General features: G+C 36.9%; 1 protein-coding gene across 4 annotated transcripts in view; it reads left to right on the forward strand.

Moving 5' to 3' along the window:
- Positions 1–1,126: 1,126 nt before the first annotated feature.
- MBNL1 (muscleblind like splicing regulator 1) overlaps positions 1,127–16,451 on the forward strand; it is a 198,993-nt gene continuing 183,668 nt past the window's right edge. For 2 of the 4 annotated variants that reach the window (XM_045088530.1, XM_045088539.1), the window contains exon 1: positions 1,240–1,353. The gene's annotated coding sequence lies outside the window, so the exon portion shown is untranslated. The other 2 variants (XM_045088529.1, XM_045088538.1) reach the window with 2 other exon arrangements.

Here is a 16,451-nt window from a genome sequence, read left to right on the forward strand (position 1 = left end):
AAAATGTTTCCGTTTTTCATTATCCCCTAATTGCTCTTTATTGCCCCTTTGAAAATATGGTTAAGTGAAAAGCAGAGTGTGATACCCTGGGAGCATGGTAGTTTCCAAAGTCCAGAAAGTGGTTCTTGCAGTGTGTGGAGGTTTGCATAATTACTGTTATTCTTGCAATCCACCCCGCCCCCCTTCCCTTCCCCAACAGCAAGGGACGGAGGGGGGGGTGGGGAACTGCCACAAACAAATTGCAGCTGTTCATCTGGTGTTCATCTGCTTCTTCTATTCAGTAACCTGGGAGAAGTATGTATATGAGTATTTCCTTCTATTTGAGGTTGGCGATAGTGTTGGCTTTGATCAACGGGTTTTTTTTTTCTTTTTTCTTTTTTCTTTTTTTTGGTCCTTTTTCCACCATTGTCCTTACCATCCCATAAATATTTTCAGTTAGTGCTCCAACCTGGTAGAAACTTGACCGGTTAAGTTCAACAGTGCAGGACCTGCACCTGTTTTTTATTCTTGTGGCTGAAGTTGAGAGAGACCGTAGCTTATGGATAAGCAAGAGTTTCAGTTTTGCAATGCTTTATCTATATGTAACAGGCAGCTACTCATGAGAAAGGAAGCTTAAGGCTTGTAGGTAAAAAACCACTACCCAGATTCCAGGAAAATGCCCGTTTACTGAAGTTTTTGTTTGTTTGTTTGTTTTGTTTTATTTTGTTTTTACATTATGTCTCCAGTCAGATTAGCATTTAGGTCATACTCCAAAGAGTTTAAATTAATTAGCCTTATAAAAGCAAGTTTATTCCTCATGTATCAGCTTGACAGTTTTCGTCTGCATAGAGCGGTATTTTGTTTTTCTATGATTATCTTTCGGCCACAGAGGAGATGTTTCCTTATGTAAATGAGCATTGCATAATCAAGGATATATTTCAATAACTTAACTTTTTGAAAACTTGCTTACACCTATAAATTCGTGTATGTGTTAATTGTGTATGTATAAATGAACAAATTACAACCTGTCCCCATGACTCTAAATGTAAGGTTTGTGAAGACTTTTCCATTCTCCATAGAATTTATAAAGCAAAATGACTCTGGTGTTTCACAACTTCCTCTTTTGGTAGTGTCCTTTTGCAGAGAAAAAAAAAAATTGACTGAATAGAACTGAGTGGAGTCAGAGCCCTTGGAGATGCTGGTTACCTCAACTATTTAAGCAGCTTAACAACCAACGGAAAAGAAGACATTGCGGTAAGAAGAAAGGGTTCGCTTGCTATTTTTCATTTTATTGCTTGGATTTCTGTTTGTGGAACAACAACTTAAATATTGGTTGGATTATGAAATCGATGAGATAAATCTGATCATTTTCAAGTAAGTACTCAATATTTTAGATGAAGTTTAGTAAGTTTGCCATTTCAACTTTACATAAAACCTTTTGAAAAGCTGGGCCAGTTTGAAGTGCTTATTGATCTCCAAATTATTTTAACTGAAAAGTAAACAAGTTCTCTTTTTTTCATAATTTTGTACACAGTTTAATGCTGAAAGAACTTTTGTATTGATATAAATTTGAAAACTTTTTCTTCCCCTAGCTCGAGTAAATTCCTAACATTTGTAAGTTATCCTACCTATATTTGTTTGTCCATTTTGCCTATGACTAGTCGGACATTTTATGTAAAAAAAGATATTCTTGCATTTGATTCTATTTACTGTGAAAATACATAGTATTATTTAAGGTGTTACATTTCAGTATTATTTTTCATATCATCACATTTTGATGATATTGAAATACCTTTGAAAAAGCAATTTGTAGTGTAGATAGTAGTATTTAAAAATGTAACTAAAGTAAGTAAATCAAATTTTAGAAATTTATGTTTGTTTTAAGATTTATTTGTAGTTTTAATGCTCAAAACTGGACAAGAACTGTAAGACCATTTGGATTCATAATTGGGGATCAAACTAAGCAGAAACTAATTTTATTAGGCAATTCTAAAGTAATCTAAATCCAGCAGAATTATTTTTATTTGTGCCACGCTAGAGTAATGTATATACATATTAACTATGTAATAGAATTATATTTATCATACAGCAATTTTTAAATCCTTTTTTAATCAAATGAATGCTTATTTAATTTTTTTAATTAGAATAATCACATGGCTTCTGAAAAAGAAAGTCTGCATTATTCCATAAATTAACGGACTTCATTTTAATCAGTTTGGTTAAACAAGCCATCACATGCGTTCTATTACATTACCTAGAAAATAGGGTATTTTTAAAAATTTATTTTCATGCAATGTGCTGTGACAGGACTTGTTGTCTTTTGGTTACAGAGAGAAGAAAAACAGACTGTTAGTGTTATAAATTCGGTCAGTGAACTGTGGACTCAAATTTGACATTCTTAACTAGATCAAAATCTTAAAATTAAGTTGGTAGTTGTGAGGAATCCATTAAAATTGTGTATGTTCATCTTTATGTATCACACATTTATTAAACACACCAGAACTTCATCATTGTTCTTTGCAACAAAACCACTTATAATGTCCTTCTCTTGGCAGGGGGGGGGGGGAAGATGGTAGTATTTTTAAATGTCCAGAATTTTAAGGATGAGATATTTCGATACCATAAACTATTAAGTGTTGTGTGTTTGTCATACATAGTGTGGTATTACACTGAATAACTGATAACAACCAAGAAAAACACAGCCCAAGGAGGTTACAATCTAAATTGATCAACATACAGTCATTCAGAATGGCAAATGAAGGCCCAAGAAGTAGAGAAAATCCTATCTTGCTGGCAAGTTGGAAGTATTGTGGTGGTAGTGGTGGTGGTGGTTGTGAACTATTGAAATCTCTGAATGAACAGCCTAGCTCCAGCTTAAGGAAAATAAATTTAAAATTTTTTCTGTGACAAAATCATATTTACAGAAAAAAATTAGAGCTACCTGGTTGAGTTTCCTTAGTCGCGCAGATTGTTAAAGGAGCCGATCTTACCATTACTAGGAGGATAACAAGATGCATTGCTTCTGCTTTTCTTGCACACAGTGTAGTAAGAAAAAAGCACTTAGACTCCACCCCCAAATCCAAATTTTTTGAAGTGAAATTAGATATAATATTGCAAATAATTTATTACTGGAATACACAAATTTTAACTTTTGAACTAAAGATAAATATTTTACTGTTTCGTTAAGATTACATTCAGGCGACACCCTAAGGCATAAATTTTCATTGAATCTAATCTAAGTTGAAACTGGGTGACTGCAGCATAGTACTGTGAAATTTTCTGAATTAGTAAGACATGGTTGACTATGTGGTGTGTGCGTGATCTTGCTCAGCATCCGTCCAATTGTTGAAATCCAGGGTTGATCCAACAAATCTCACCGCTTAGTGGGTGTCTGCGCCCTCCTTCACAGTGTGAACTTTCTAGAGCCCCCCATCTGTGCAGGAGAATGACCTGCTTCTAGAGGGCTCTATCCCACCTTGGCAAATATATTACGGCTCAGATAATAATTTCACTTTGAAACAATGATGCTATTTGTTCTCAACATAAATAAGTTGACTTCCAAAAGAACTTCTGAAGCATTGAAACACTTGTTTGGTTTCCCCTTCTTTCGGCCATTTTTTCATTTGCAAAAGTAGATGAGAGTTTGTTGCCCTAAAGAAAGATCGTGGTTTGGGTGCAAACTAAGAGGGATGGCATGTTTTGAACTCAGAAACAAAAATCCTCTAAATCTGGATAAGTGCCACATGTAACATATTCATACTTATTCTAGTAATAAAAATATGTGTTCAATGGGAAAATTATTGTGTTCACAAAAATATGTGCTTTGGAAGTACATGTGCTCTGTAAGAGAGAATATCTATCTCATTTTCATACGGGAAATAATTTCTGCAAATATAAAGAATAAAGGCAGGTTCTTTTACATTTCTGAATATTTCCATTTAAAAGGGTATATTTTATGAAGTATAATGTACACATCTGTGTTCTAGAAAATATAACTTTTATATCTTTGTGATTTTTTAATTTTTAAAATGTAAATTATTTGCTGTTTGAGAATTATGATTTCCAATACTTCCCTAACATCATTGATATTTTTATTATTTTATATGAACTAAAATTAGGGACTTAGATTTGATGTCTTCTAGATGCTTTCCAGCTTTGTCTTTTCATTATTTTCTAAAGGTCTTAATTTTTCAGTATTAGTAAGGAGAACAGTGGATTTGTAGTTTTAGATCCAAATTGAGAGAAAAATGGCATTAAAATAATTAATTCATATTGGAACCATGGGAAGTAAATCAGAAATGAAGTTAGCCTACTGGTTTTACTCCACAAGTTAGTATAAAATGTCACAGCTCTTTGTTATTCTACTTTACAGATACTTCATTTTAAGTTCTCGGTTTTTTCAATATTGGGTGGCTATCACAGCCTCAAAAATTCTTTTCACTTTGGAAACAAACACAAATAGTAATATGATCATGAAAAAAGTCACCACAATTCTGATTCTGAAAAAAATAAATTTAGCAGCATTTTTCTTTAATCATACCTCAGTTCGATTTATTTTCATTTTACATAAGAAAAAAATTGAAGCAGAATGCTTTTATGCTTTTCCTGTATTGGTGAACAGGTCTGAATTGGAGAAGAGAACATTCTCTAGGCAATTAGGCTGCCTTCTGAGTAAAAATCGTATCTGATGCCATTGGAGTCTCTTAAATGTTCACTAGAAATGCTTATTATACTTCACCTACTTTAAATTTTTTTAAGAAATAATTTCAAGCTCAAAAGAGTTGTAAAAATAAAAATAGCATAATGAATACCTATATATCCTTACCCAGATTTGCCTGATCTTAATATTTTACTCTATTTGTTTTATATTATAATTTGCTCTTATTCTTTCTATCTTTCTGTCTCCACTTTTTCTTTCCAAACCACTTGAGGGTAAGTTATAAAAAACATGACCCTTGACTTCAGCTTGTAAGTGCTAAAAATAGAGGTAGTCTCTTATGCAACGGTTACAATATCTACTTCATAAATTCACATTGATACAATACTTTTATCTAACACTTGCCCATATTCCAATTTTGCTATTTATCTGATAATACCCTTTATAGTATGTTCCCCTCCAGTAAAGAATCCAGTTTAGAGTCATGTGTTACATGTAGTTGCAAAGTCTCTTTAGCCTCCCTTAATCTGGAACATTTCCACATCATGTCTTTGTCTTTTATGAAATTGAAAACTTTAAAGTCTATTCTTTTAGACTTTTTTTTTAGACTACTCTTTTAGACTTCTTTTTTAACAGAGTGTTTCCTCATTGGTCTGTGTCTGACATTTCCTTATGATGAGATTGTGGCTATGCATTTTTTGCTAGAATATGGCATAGGTGATGTCTCCTCTCATGCGATCATAGTATCTAGAGCCACAAGATGCTCATCCTGTGCCCCACTAGTAATGCTAACCTAGGCTGTCATGTCAAAGTGTTGCCTCATTTCTCTACTTTATAATGACAACTCCTCATGAAACATTTCCCTTTGGATTTAATATTAATTGATGTTCTCATCTGATGCAGTCTTTACTGTAATGCGTGATAGTTAGAAAATGATGATTCTCCAGCTCCAGCACTCCTTGCATATTTCAGTCAGTCTTTTGCATTCTAATGTAAGCAAAAGAACTCCCTTCTCTCCTGTATTTAATTACTAATTTGTGTATGTGTTACTGATAATAAGTCATGAATTTCTATCTCTCCAATGGTTTATAATTCCTTGCTGCCTTAATTATAATGGTGCTCAAAAAGCCCTCTTATTCTGGCTCCTATGTCCCTGTGGCATGCCTCCATCATGTTAGTGAACACTTTCTGGTGTAAAAAGATCTTCTAACCTCATCTTGTACTTATCCCATCCCAAACACAGAATCATTCATTTCTTCTTTTTTCTTTCTTTTATTTTTTAAGATTTCTTTCTTTCTTTTACTTTTCTTTCTTTCTTTCAAAGAGAGAGAAGAGAGAGAGCAAGGAGAGGGGTGAAAGAAGAGGGAGAGAGATAGAATCTCAAGCAGACTCCCTGCCATGGGGTTTGATCCCACAAACCTGAGCCAGAGCCTGACACGGGATTCGATTCCACAACCCTGAGATCATGACCTGAGCTGAAATCAAGAGTCAGCACTTAAATGACTGAGCCACCCAGGTACCCCACATCTCATTTCTTTTGATGGGGAATGGTATGAGAGGCCAAGATCTGGGTTAGGTATACTCACTGCCACTGGAGTGTTTTTGTTTGTTGACCAATGCAAATGCACATAGTATGCATACCCACAAGCATGCATGAATTCATAAAAACTCTTGTATCTATACACACATATTTTGGGCATCATGAGTTTATCTGATATCTCCGGTTCTAATCCATCCCCAGAAGGTTATTTCTTGCCTTCGCCTATGCCATGTTTGTGTGCTCCTTCCTCCATAGCATGAGCCTTGGATCTTAACATCAGCATGTTTACTTATTTACTCATTTCTATAAAACATCTAAAATAATTTCTGAATTACTTTACCCAAACCACTATAATAAACAAACCTACTGAAAAAGAATTCTGGGTCTGTATGCACTTCTTACCCCACATACCCATAACCCACCAAATACGTGTTTGTGGTTGCTTGGATGAATCCTTTCATGCTGCTTTCTCCCTTCCTTCCATCCCTGCCTCTTTTTCTTTCTCTCCATGTAGGGTTATCATAGTATTCATTTGAAATATAATAAGGTTCATTTGTTTCTTTCTTTTTTTTTTAAACTATCTCTATGCACCTTTATTTCTGTATCTGATTTAAAAAAATTGTTTTTATTTAATTTCTTTTCAGAGTAACAGAATTCATTGTTTATGCACCACACCCAGTGCTCCATGTATTATGTGCCCTCCATAATACCCACAACCAGGTTCATTTGTTTCTGTTTGTTTCCAGTTTTAGAATTTTTTTTCCCCTCTGCATTGTTACTGGTTTAATTTTATTTTTTAATTTATTGGCTTTTAATTTTTTTCCAAGCCATGGAGAGTAAGTGTTACTTGTCCCAGCCATGTCTGTTAAAGAAATCTGATCATCGTAATTCAGATATTATGATACAATTCGGAAATACCTGTTTGAGTTATTGGCTAAACGTTTATCTTTATATTTCAATTCTGTTCAATCTACAATTAGTCTGAATTTAATATCCTCTTGGATATTCCAAAAAGGGACAATTTTAGAAAAGAAAGTAGGTTATCAGAGGTATTTTGTCAACCTTATGAATTTATTATTCCAGAGTGGCTTTTAAAAGTTAAATGTGAAATAAAAAGCTAAAAAAAAAAGAAAATATAAAAAAAGAGATTAGAAAAATACTATTTCATATTTATTCATATAGTAAACATTTCCAATGCTCAAAAAAAAAAGTTAAATGTGCATGTATCATCAGATTTACAGAAAAATAGGTAAAGAAAGAAGCAACCATGAATTTGTGTAGTCCATAGCATTGGACAAATTCTCAACCTTTTCTAGAATATTCCTGCCCCTAGCACTCCCCCATATTCTTCTCTCGTATTCATAACGATGAATGCATCCTGATATTTGTGGCAGGAAGAGAAAGTGGGTCAGTCTCAAGATTCATTTTCAGTTTCTATTCTGTCACTTATGGACTATGAATCTTGGATGGTTACTTCTCTTCTCTATTCAGATATCTAGCACCATAACTGTAAGTTAAAAAAAAATTCATACCTTCTTAACTTTTTGCCAACTTCTGGACTCATAAGAAAGCCTCTCATTGATCACCCTTCTCTCTGCTCCCTGCCCAGTCTTCTTTGGTTGATAAATGACACCATCTTACACCCAGTTATCCAGGTCAAAAGCATTACTAATTTCTTTCTTTCCTTCACCTATATTCTATTTATCGGCAAGCCCATCAGTTCTATTTCCAAAAAATATCTCAGCATCGACCAGGTTCATCCGTTCCACCATCTTGAGCTCAGTGTACAACACTATCATTTCTTCTGGACATCTCCATTCTACTTGTAGCCTATTAAGAAATCCCTCTTTCAATTCTTGCATTCCTGCCAGCATGATTTTTTTTTTTTAAGATTTTATGTATTTATTTGACAGACAGAAATCACAAGTAGGCAGAGAGTCAGGCAGAGAGAGAGGGGGAAGCAGGCTCTCCGCTGAGCAGAGAGCCCGATGCGGGGCTCGATCCCAGGACCCTGGGATCATGACCTGAGCTGAAGGCATAGGCTTTAACCTACTGAGCTACCCAGGCACCCCCAGCATGACGTTTTAAAATAGAAGTCAAATCACGTGACTCCCTGCTCAAAATTCTTTAATGGTTTCCTATTTTAATTATGAAAGAATCCAAATTCCTCTCTGTTGCTTATGTGTCTTGTCCTCTACCTACATCTCCACCCTCATATCCTACTTCTCAATCCTTCATTCATTATGCTCTGGCTCCACTCCTTATTTTGCCTCTAGGGCATCCTAAATTCATTCCTGACTCAGAGAATTTGCACGTGCTTTCCCCATCTTTTCACGGCATATTCTTCTCACACATTATTGTGACACAGCTCTTCTTTATTCAGATGTTCAAATGTCCCTCCTAAAGGGTGTCTTCCATGACCGAGTACGTATTTTATTATCGTGTCCCTAACCCACTCTCTATCCTTTCGTCTCATTTTCATTTTCTTGCTAACACTCAATGTTACATAAAATTTTTATCTTTATTTCTTTGTTTAATTACTTGTTGTCTGTTTCTACTACTAAAATGTAAGGTCCATGGGGGCAGGGTTTGGTCTGAAATGTTTAGTTCATGTTACATCCTCAATGTCTAGAAAAATGCATGGAACATACTAGGTATTCAAGTGATGAGTAAGCACAAGGCCTCAACAGTTCTGAGCCTTATTTATAAATAAAACAAATGTGACAAAAATAACAACTATCTCCCAAGGTCATGTAGAGGCGGCCATGGGTATTTGTTGTGCAATGCAGTTGTCAGGTGGGATAGTTCTGTTAACACAGAATGAAAGGAACTGCAACAAAAGAAGTGGTCCCAGGAGACAACAAATAGACCGAGAATTCTCTTCTTTGTGTATTGGCTGTCTTCCATGCAGCTAAAAGGGACGGGTTCACAGCGGGTACCACTAATCTCTTAGGATCCTGGGGGCAATTGCTCTGCTTTGCTGCCCCACTGCCTTTGCACTTGTTCTGCCTCTGCCCTCACCCCCAAGAAAAACATGTGCCCACCCTCCCTTGCCAGTTAGGGTTCATTGCTTCCCTCAAGCCAGATGGAAGAGCAATCTCCTTCCAGAATTCTTTCCTGATTAACCATCTGCCTGCGCTGGCCTCATGGCTATGCATATAGTTCACATATTGTTTTGTAATTATTTCCTGGTTTTATATTTCATCTTGAAGTGGATTTTAAAGCTATTCTAGGAAAACTGTTTGGAGTTGTTTTGTGTGAATATCCAACAGATTAAGTTTAAGGTTATAAACATAGGTCTTGGTTCTTGAGATTATTAGGTCCTAGATGATGATGATGACAATGTTAATAATAATAGCTTTGCTGTTATATTTTTTTAGTACTAGTTTTTAGTACCATTGCATATCATTTTTAGTACCAGTTTTAAGATAACATTATGTATTAGATGCTTCAGATGATTAACAAATTTAACACCCTCACTAACTTTGTGAGTTAAGTACCATTATTACTATTTTACAGATTTAAGGAAAAAAAGGTTCTGAGAGAGTTCACTTGATAGTGGTTACCAAACTGATCCTGGTGTGTCTGTCTCTACAATGGATCTTTATAATTAATACACTGCCTTTAGAACTTACATTGAGAAACAGAATAGGCAAAGCTTTGGTTTAAATACAGTTAAAAATGTATATATTATATGGCACAGCCCCTCTGAAATTCTTAGGCACTAGTAGGAAAAATCTCAAAAGACGTCAATTTTCAGCCACACTATGAAAAATGTAAGGAGTCACCTGAGACATTAAAATACTTGGGGGTTATACTTCTTGGTGCAGCCATGGCACAAGGCTCCCTGGGGGAGGCAGCATTAAGGTCGAATGATCCAAGTTTTCATCAAGAGGAAAAGAATTGGGATAATACATTTTCAAAAAAACTCAGAAAATTGTCAAAGAACTGGAAAAACATTTCAACAGTACATGAAATTAACATTGAGCCATGGTTTTGTATTGGTTTTTGTTTGTTTGTTTGTTTGTTTTCTCTTCTGTGGTCCTGCCAGAAGAGGTATTTGGTGACCCCGCCTTTGTGGTTCTCCTCAGGAAGTGGGCTATGCGAAGAGAGGGTTTTAATTCTTGTGAGAAGCTTCTGTTTCCATTTTGAAGTGCATATACACATGTATTCATATATCAAGCATTATGCATTAAGCACCCATCTAGAGGCTGTGGGATACCAGTGACCAAGAACAAGTTTCTACCCTGGAGGAGCTGAACTTCAGTCTGGGGGGAAGTCGATGAGTAAGCCAGTTAACAAGTGAATTTTTGAAAAGGGAATTTTAGATGATGACAGCAGCATGAAGACAATTCAGCAAAGTAAAAGGATAGAGAAACAGAGAAGGGAAGCTTCTTTCCCTACCTAGCCTCTCAGGAAGGGAAATATTTAAGCTAACTCCTGAATGATGAGAAGCCTGGTGCCGTGCAGAAGCCCCTGGGAAGAGTGATACGCAAGTGCAGAGGCAGGAAGGACATCTGCTTTTCTGAGAAGGAGAAAGAAGACTCCGAGTCTCAGAGAGTAGTGGGAGATGAAGCAAGGGACCTGGGGTTGACAAAGGTCCAGGTTACTGAGATTGTAGACAAGGCAAGGAGTTACACAGAGTGAGCAAATATTTGCAAGGACAGGCACATGTATGTACTGGGGAACCGTGTGCAATGAATGATCCATTCATTATCTGTGTTTAATACAGAGTAGGAAAAACTGTTGTTTGAAGAGAAGCAAAATTACTACATAGGTCAAAAGCTTTCTCAGGTGATAAATTTTATATTTAGATAAATTTCAAGTAAGTGGAATTTATCTTCGCAAGTTAACTACATTTTCTTACCTTTTCCTCATTTTTATAATAGGTGTGGGTTTGATAAAAGTGAAAAGGGCTTAAATATTATTTGAATTGGTCAATCTAAGATTTTTCAGCACAATTGCTGTGGGATAGCTGACCTTGATCATGGCCACTGAAAATAGGTAGCCTGATGTCTGGTAATGGGGTCATTGGGCGCCTTAGTTTCTGCGTGGATATGAAGTAGGTAAGTCTAGAGAAAAGCTGTTTTCCAGTCTCTGGGGACAACAGATGTCCTCTTATTGATTCTTCTCAAATCCCAGCGCCAATGACGGTAGGGACCCTTGCAGCATCAACCTGTTCCTATTATAAGAAGCAGGTATTGACATTGCATTTTCAGAACAATTATAAATTTCCTCTGATTTATTTATATTATCCCAAGAGATTGAAATCATCCAGTTATTACATTTTAAATCCCAGAATTAGTCGGACACAACTTTTGAGTGGGAGTTGGGAGGCTGAGTGTGATTTAGGAAGGGAATATAAAATATCTTCCTGAAAAGGACCTCCTCTTCCTCTTCCTCCTCCCCCTGCTCCCCCTCCTCCTCTCCCCCTCCTCCTCCTTCTCCTCCTCCTCCTTCTTCCTCTTCTTCTTCTTCTTTCTCTTCTCCTTCTTCATATTATTTTTATCAGTATTATTATTGTTATTTTTGTTATTATTACCATTGCTATTATTGTTATCATTATTATTATTATTATTTTAACAAACCTAATAGCTATTAGGGACACGAGCAAGTGGCATCCCCATATACTTGAGAAGCTAATGACAACTAGTGTGGCTGCTTCTATTTCTGGGTTAAGAGCTGACAATGAAAAAAAAAAACAAAACCCTACCAGTGGCATTGGACTGAGTGTGAATAGAAGGATGACAAGGGTGGGGTGTAGAGGAACACAACGGTAACTTCCCCAAGGCAGGCAGACATGATATTGTAGGAGCCACAAGCTGACTTTTGAGTGTTTCTGACAAAACCCAAATAGAAAATCATTATGTTACTGGTATTGGGAAGTGTGGAAGACTATAGATGACTTACGTGCTATTTAAGGGATGCAGTCCATTGTATCGTGCAAACACGTGGGTCTGATGACTCACCGTGTCACTGGATTATTGCCAAGTGTGAGATGGTGTGTGGTTTCTGAGTGTATGCGTGTGTAAATGCATGGCTATCTGCAGGATGTGATTATTTGGGGAACGCTCTTGAAACAGAAAGCCGCTTCCTGACCTGCTACTTACTACAGATGGACAGATTCACCAAGAAGCAAATATACTAAAGTATGAGAATAGTAGGTTTTCTACAGTAAGAATAGTACACATTTGTTGACACGAACTAGATTTGGGAGGGGAGCGTAGAAAGAGCACGTGGGCTTAAGGCATGACTCCAGAATCAGATGCTAAAGATGCCTTTTCCAGGGCTAGGAGTCCTCTCCTGCTGCCTTATTCGGCTTTGTTCCTCTGATTGGTGACCCATCATGTTGGAAAAGAATCTCTTTCAAAAGTATAAATGTTCCTTTTTCTGTGGGTGATGTCACCATTCCTGTGGCCCAAGCCTTTGTTACTAAATAGTACTTAGCAACACATAATCATTATTTTCTTCACTTAGAGCTCTGAGGGTGTTTGTTCTGATGAAATTGAGAGATACATTTTTTAGGGAGGTAGGAGTAAAAGCTGGGGGAAAAATAAAAGAGAAACTATGCCTGGAACATCTCTTGACTTGTATTACTTAAAAGAGGCAAGTAGACAACTAAATTTTTATCCTATGTTAACAGCTCTGACTGCATTAACACACACACATACACACACACAGCTCTGAAGGATGTGGTTTCAATGCAACTGTGCATCATACACTCTTTTTTAAAGTGATAGATGCCTTTTTCTTGGCTTGGCTTGTCCTTCCCATGTTTCTTCTCATAAAGTGGAGGGGGAAAGTTAGACAAAAGAAAGCTGTGCTCTGGTCAATGAGGAGTGATGTTTCTAAAGTGCCTGTTAATCATTCTAGGGAACATCTTGGATTGATTCCCTTTTGATTATATCCTACCTGTCCATTCAAGAAACTGTAAAAGGATCTTTTATCTTATAAACAATAGCTGTACATTTCTTAAAGTTGTAATTTGATTTTAATGCTCATGTTTTGAAGAGATCTGAAGTTTCACATGTGCTTGTTCTTTAAATATTCTATATTTTTAAGTTCATAATTTGAAATTATTACAATAGCTGTAATTTGTCAAAGGCCTGACATACGTTAGATCGATTCCTGTGAAATCGTTCATTATCACAGTTCTATGAGGTAGACAGTTTATGTTAGCAGGAAACGGAGAGTACATTGCCTAGAAATCTGTGCCTCAGAACAGACTCCAAAGACTGTCTTTATTTCATAGGAGCTGAGGCAGAGACAGAGCAGAAGCCTTGGAAATAACACCCCCTTATATTTTAACCTGATTCTGCTTAAAAGCGTGGTGCCTACGCAAGCCATTGCACCAGTTTGGTGAGAGAGAGCTATGCTATTTCCAAGAGGAGCCAACAACACAGGCAGAAGGACAAGGCTGTAGCAGCCATGACCCTTGCCAGTGGAAGCTGGCCCATGTGTCGTATTTGGCACATGTATACCAATTGCCAGTAATCCCAAGAGGCTGTGTTTTCTCTTGAGTTATCTGGGAATTTAGTCATAAATGAAATAGATTCACTTCAGCTGCCTTCTTCCATCACAGTGAGGAAAATATCCAGCGTTGGACCAAGCATCACCCATATACTCCTTTTTCTTAATAATTAATTTTGGCCATCTCATATAAGTTGGATATTCGTGCCACATATGCCCTTTTCCACAAGTTCAAGTCTAATCTAACAAAGTGAACACCTCTCCGGGCCCACATACAGTTCTTGGTATTTAGGAACCCTGACAAACTATTTACAGTTTCTTCCTAGACAGACCTACCAGAATGCTGTAAGAATAAACAGACTTCAAAGTCTTCACAAGAGGAAAAACTGTTCTGGCAAAGTCTATAATTTAGACCATCTTCAGGAAGAATGACTTCACGAAAAGAGAGGCCCAGAGTGGCCAGCCTCTTTTAAACAGTTTTTTTAAACTTTTTCTTTATTTAATTGTGAAGACTAAATGACAGGAAAGTGCTTTTGTAGGAACGTGGGAGTCTTGACGCTGTAGAAGGAAGTTACACTGTGCATGGGAGTAGCTTGTGGGTGGGAGTTACAGACTACCGCTCTATTGCTAGTCCAGAATATTCATGCATAAACATCTTTACAATGGCACCCGAACAGAATTAATAAACTCCTATTAAAGGCACTTGATACATTATTTTTTTAAGAGCACATATTAGCTATTATATTCAGGAACAGGAAAAAAAAATTACATCCAGGAACAAAGTTTAAAAAAGAGCCTTTAACTTTGGTGAAACAAAAGATGATACAATTGGATTTTCATAGGTTAATTCAAAAGTTGACATGCCACACTGTCTGAAAGTATGAGAGAGAAGCTGGCTCTGTGTTGTAGATGTCATAACCTTAAAAGACTAAACCCGAGAAATGAACGAATGTAAACAGCAAAGAACACAGCAAGGGAGGCATAGTAGAGATCCGTCACAGATTTCCCCAAACCTTGCCCTCGGGGCCTGTATGGCAGACAACGTGCATCTCGACAGAAATAAAGTCACTATTTCATGCAGCCAGGAATAGAATTCTGTCTTACAAATTAAAAGGAATTCCAACACGGAAGACATGTAGTGTAAGTACTGGGACAGCTCTCCCGTGGCTGTAATTCTAGACATTTGAATCGTGTGGGGAAAAAAAAAAAAAGAGAGAGAGAGATCATAAAGATAATGATCATTGTCTATCTTTTGAGTTTAGATTCACCTGTTTAACACTCTTGCTCTCTGTCACTACACTGTGCACACTCATATTGTTTACTTAATTGATTATAATTATTTACTATTTCATAGCTTTTGCGGGCTGGACTGTATGTTTTGAGAGCCTTGAGGTCTTGTTTTGCTCATTCTATAGTCTCAGATTCTAGGAAAGGCTGGAATTATGCCAGGTGCTTAGTGATTCTTTGTGAGCTGGAGAAGAAAGTCGACAGCAAAAAGACAGTGAAAATGCCGCCTTTACTGGGGAGCTGGTGACCTACAGCCAGAAAAAGTTTGAAAAGGGAAAAGAATGTTCAACATCGTCTAAAAATACATTCAGTACTGGGAAGACTCAGTGGGATCAGGTCCTGTCGGCAGTTACTCATTGCTAAGCCTGTGGCAGAAAATATGGGCATTCGGAGCCACCTGCGTGCGGCCTTTGGGACCAAAGGCACATTCACAACAACCGTAAATTAAGACTTCTAATGTTACCTGCAAATGAGATTTGAATGAGAAATGTCCTATTAATGTATTTGTATTTATGATTTAACCATGTTACTTTGTTGAATGAATTCATAAAGTATATAAGAATTTGTAAGACTTTATTTTTTAAAAAGTTATATATGTATATATCTATATACACGTACACATATTCACACACGTGTGTATATATGCACACTTTTATGTAATAGACATACACACACATTCTATAGTTCAATACAAATAAATCCAAAAAGAAGTGGCCTAAGATGCTTTAGATCTCTCAGAGACCCTAATGTTATTCTCAAGGAGTGCTCATGATTACAATTTCTTGGAAAGAGGCAGGATATGGAATTATAAATAAATAGCAACCTAAGCCTTATAGAATGTGTAGGATTATCCTCTGTGTGGACTCGACTGTCTCTAGTTTGTTTTTAAGCCCACAGACAGACCACGGACGTTCACCTGGTATGAAGTGAAACGTGTTTAGGTTGCTTAGAGCCGCCATGTCCTACCAGGTGCGTGATAAACACGCTCTGCCACCTTAGCTCCAGACAGCTAGTCCGGATTCCCACATGTCTAGGTGCATCTGTGCACCGGTTTACCCAAACCTAACTCCATTTGAGACAAACATTCCTGCAGAGAACACTGTTTCTTTCAAGCCAAATAGGGCTTATTTGCCAAAGGGAGAACGTGGACCAGGTCAATGGATCGCTGCTGATTCTGGGTAATTACATTTCCTGAATTCTAGCTCAGTAGGAGGACATCTTGGTTGCACACTGGAGCCATCTGAGGAACTTAAAAGTGCTCATATGGCACTCCCAGAAATTCTGATGTGTCTGGTCTGGATTTCACTCCATGGATCCAAAATGAAGCCAAAGTCAGGAACTACTACTGCCTTACTTTCATTCTCCCCATTTCTAGGATGGACCCATAAATACCACCTTGTTTGCCTCTTGGGAGACTGCAAAGAGAGGTTATGTGCCATTAGAGTCCTGTCACATTCCTGAATTCACCAGTTTCCCTTCTTCTTTATCTCTGGAGAGGAAATAGGGAAAGACATAACT

The sequence above is a fragment of the Mustela putorius genome, unplaced genomic scaffold, assembly GCF_011764305.1.
Source record: "Mustela putorius furo isolate JIRA1106 unplaced genomic scaffold, ASM1176430v1.1 tig00003834_pilon_pilon_pilon, whole genome shotgun sequence".
Taxonomy (NCBI): Eukaryota; Metazoa; Chordata; class Mammalia; order Carnivora; family Mustelidae; genus Mustela; species Mustela putorius.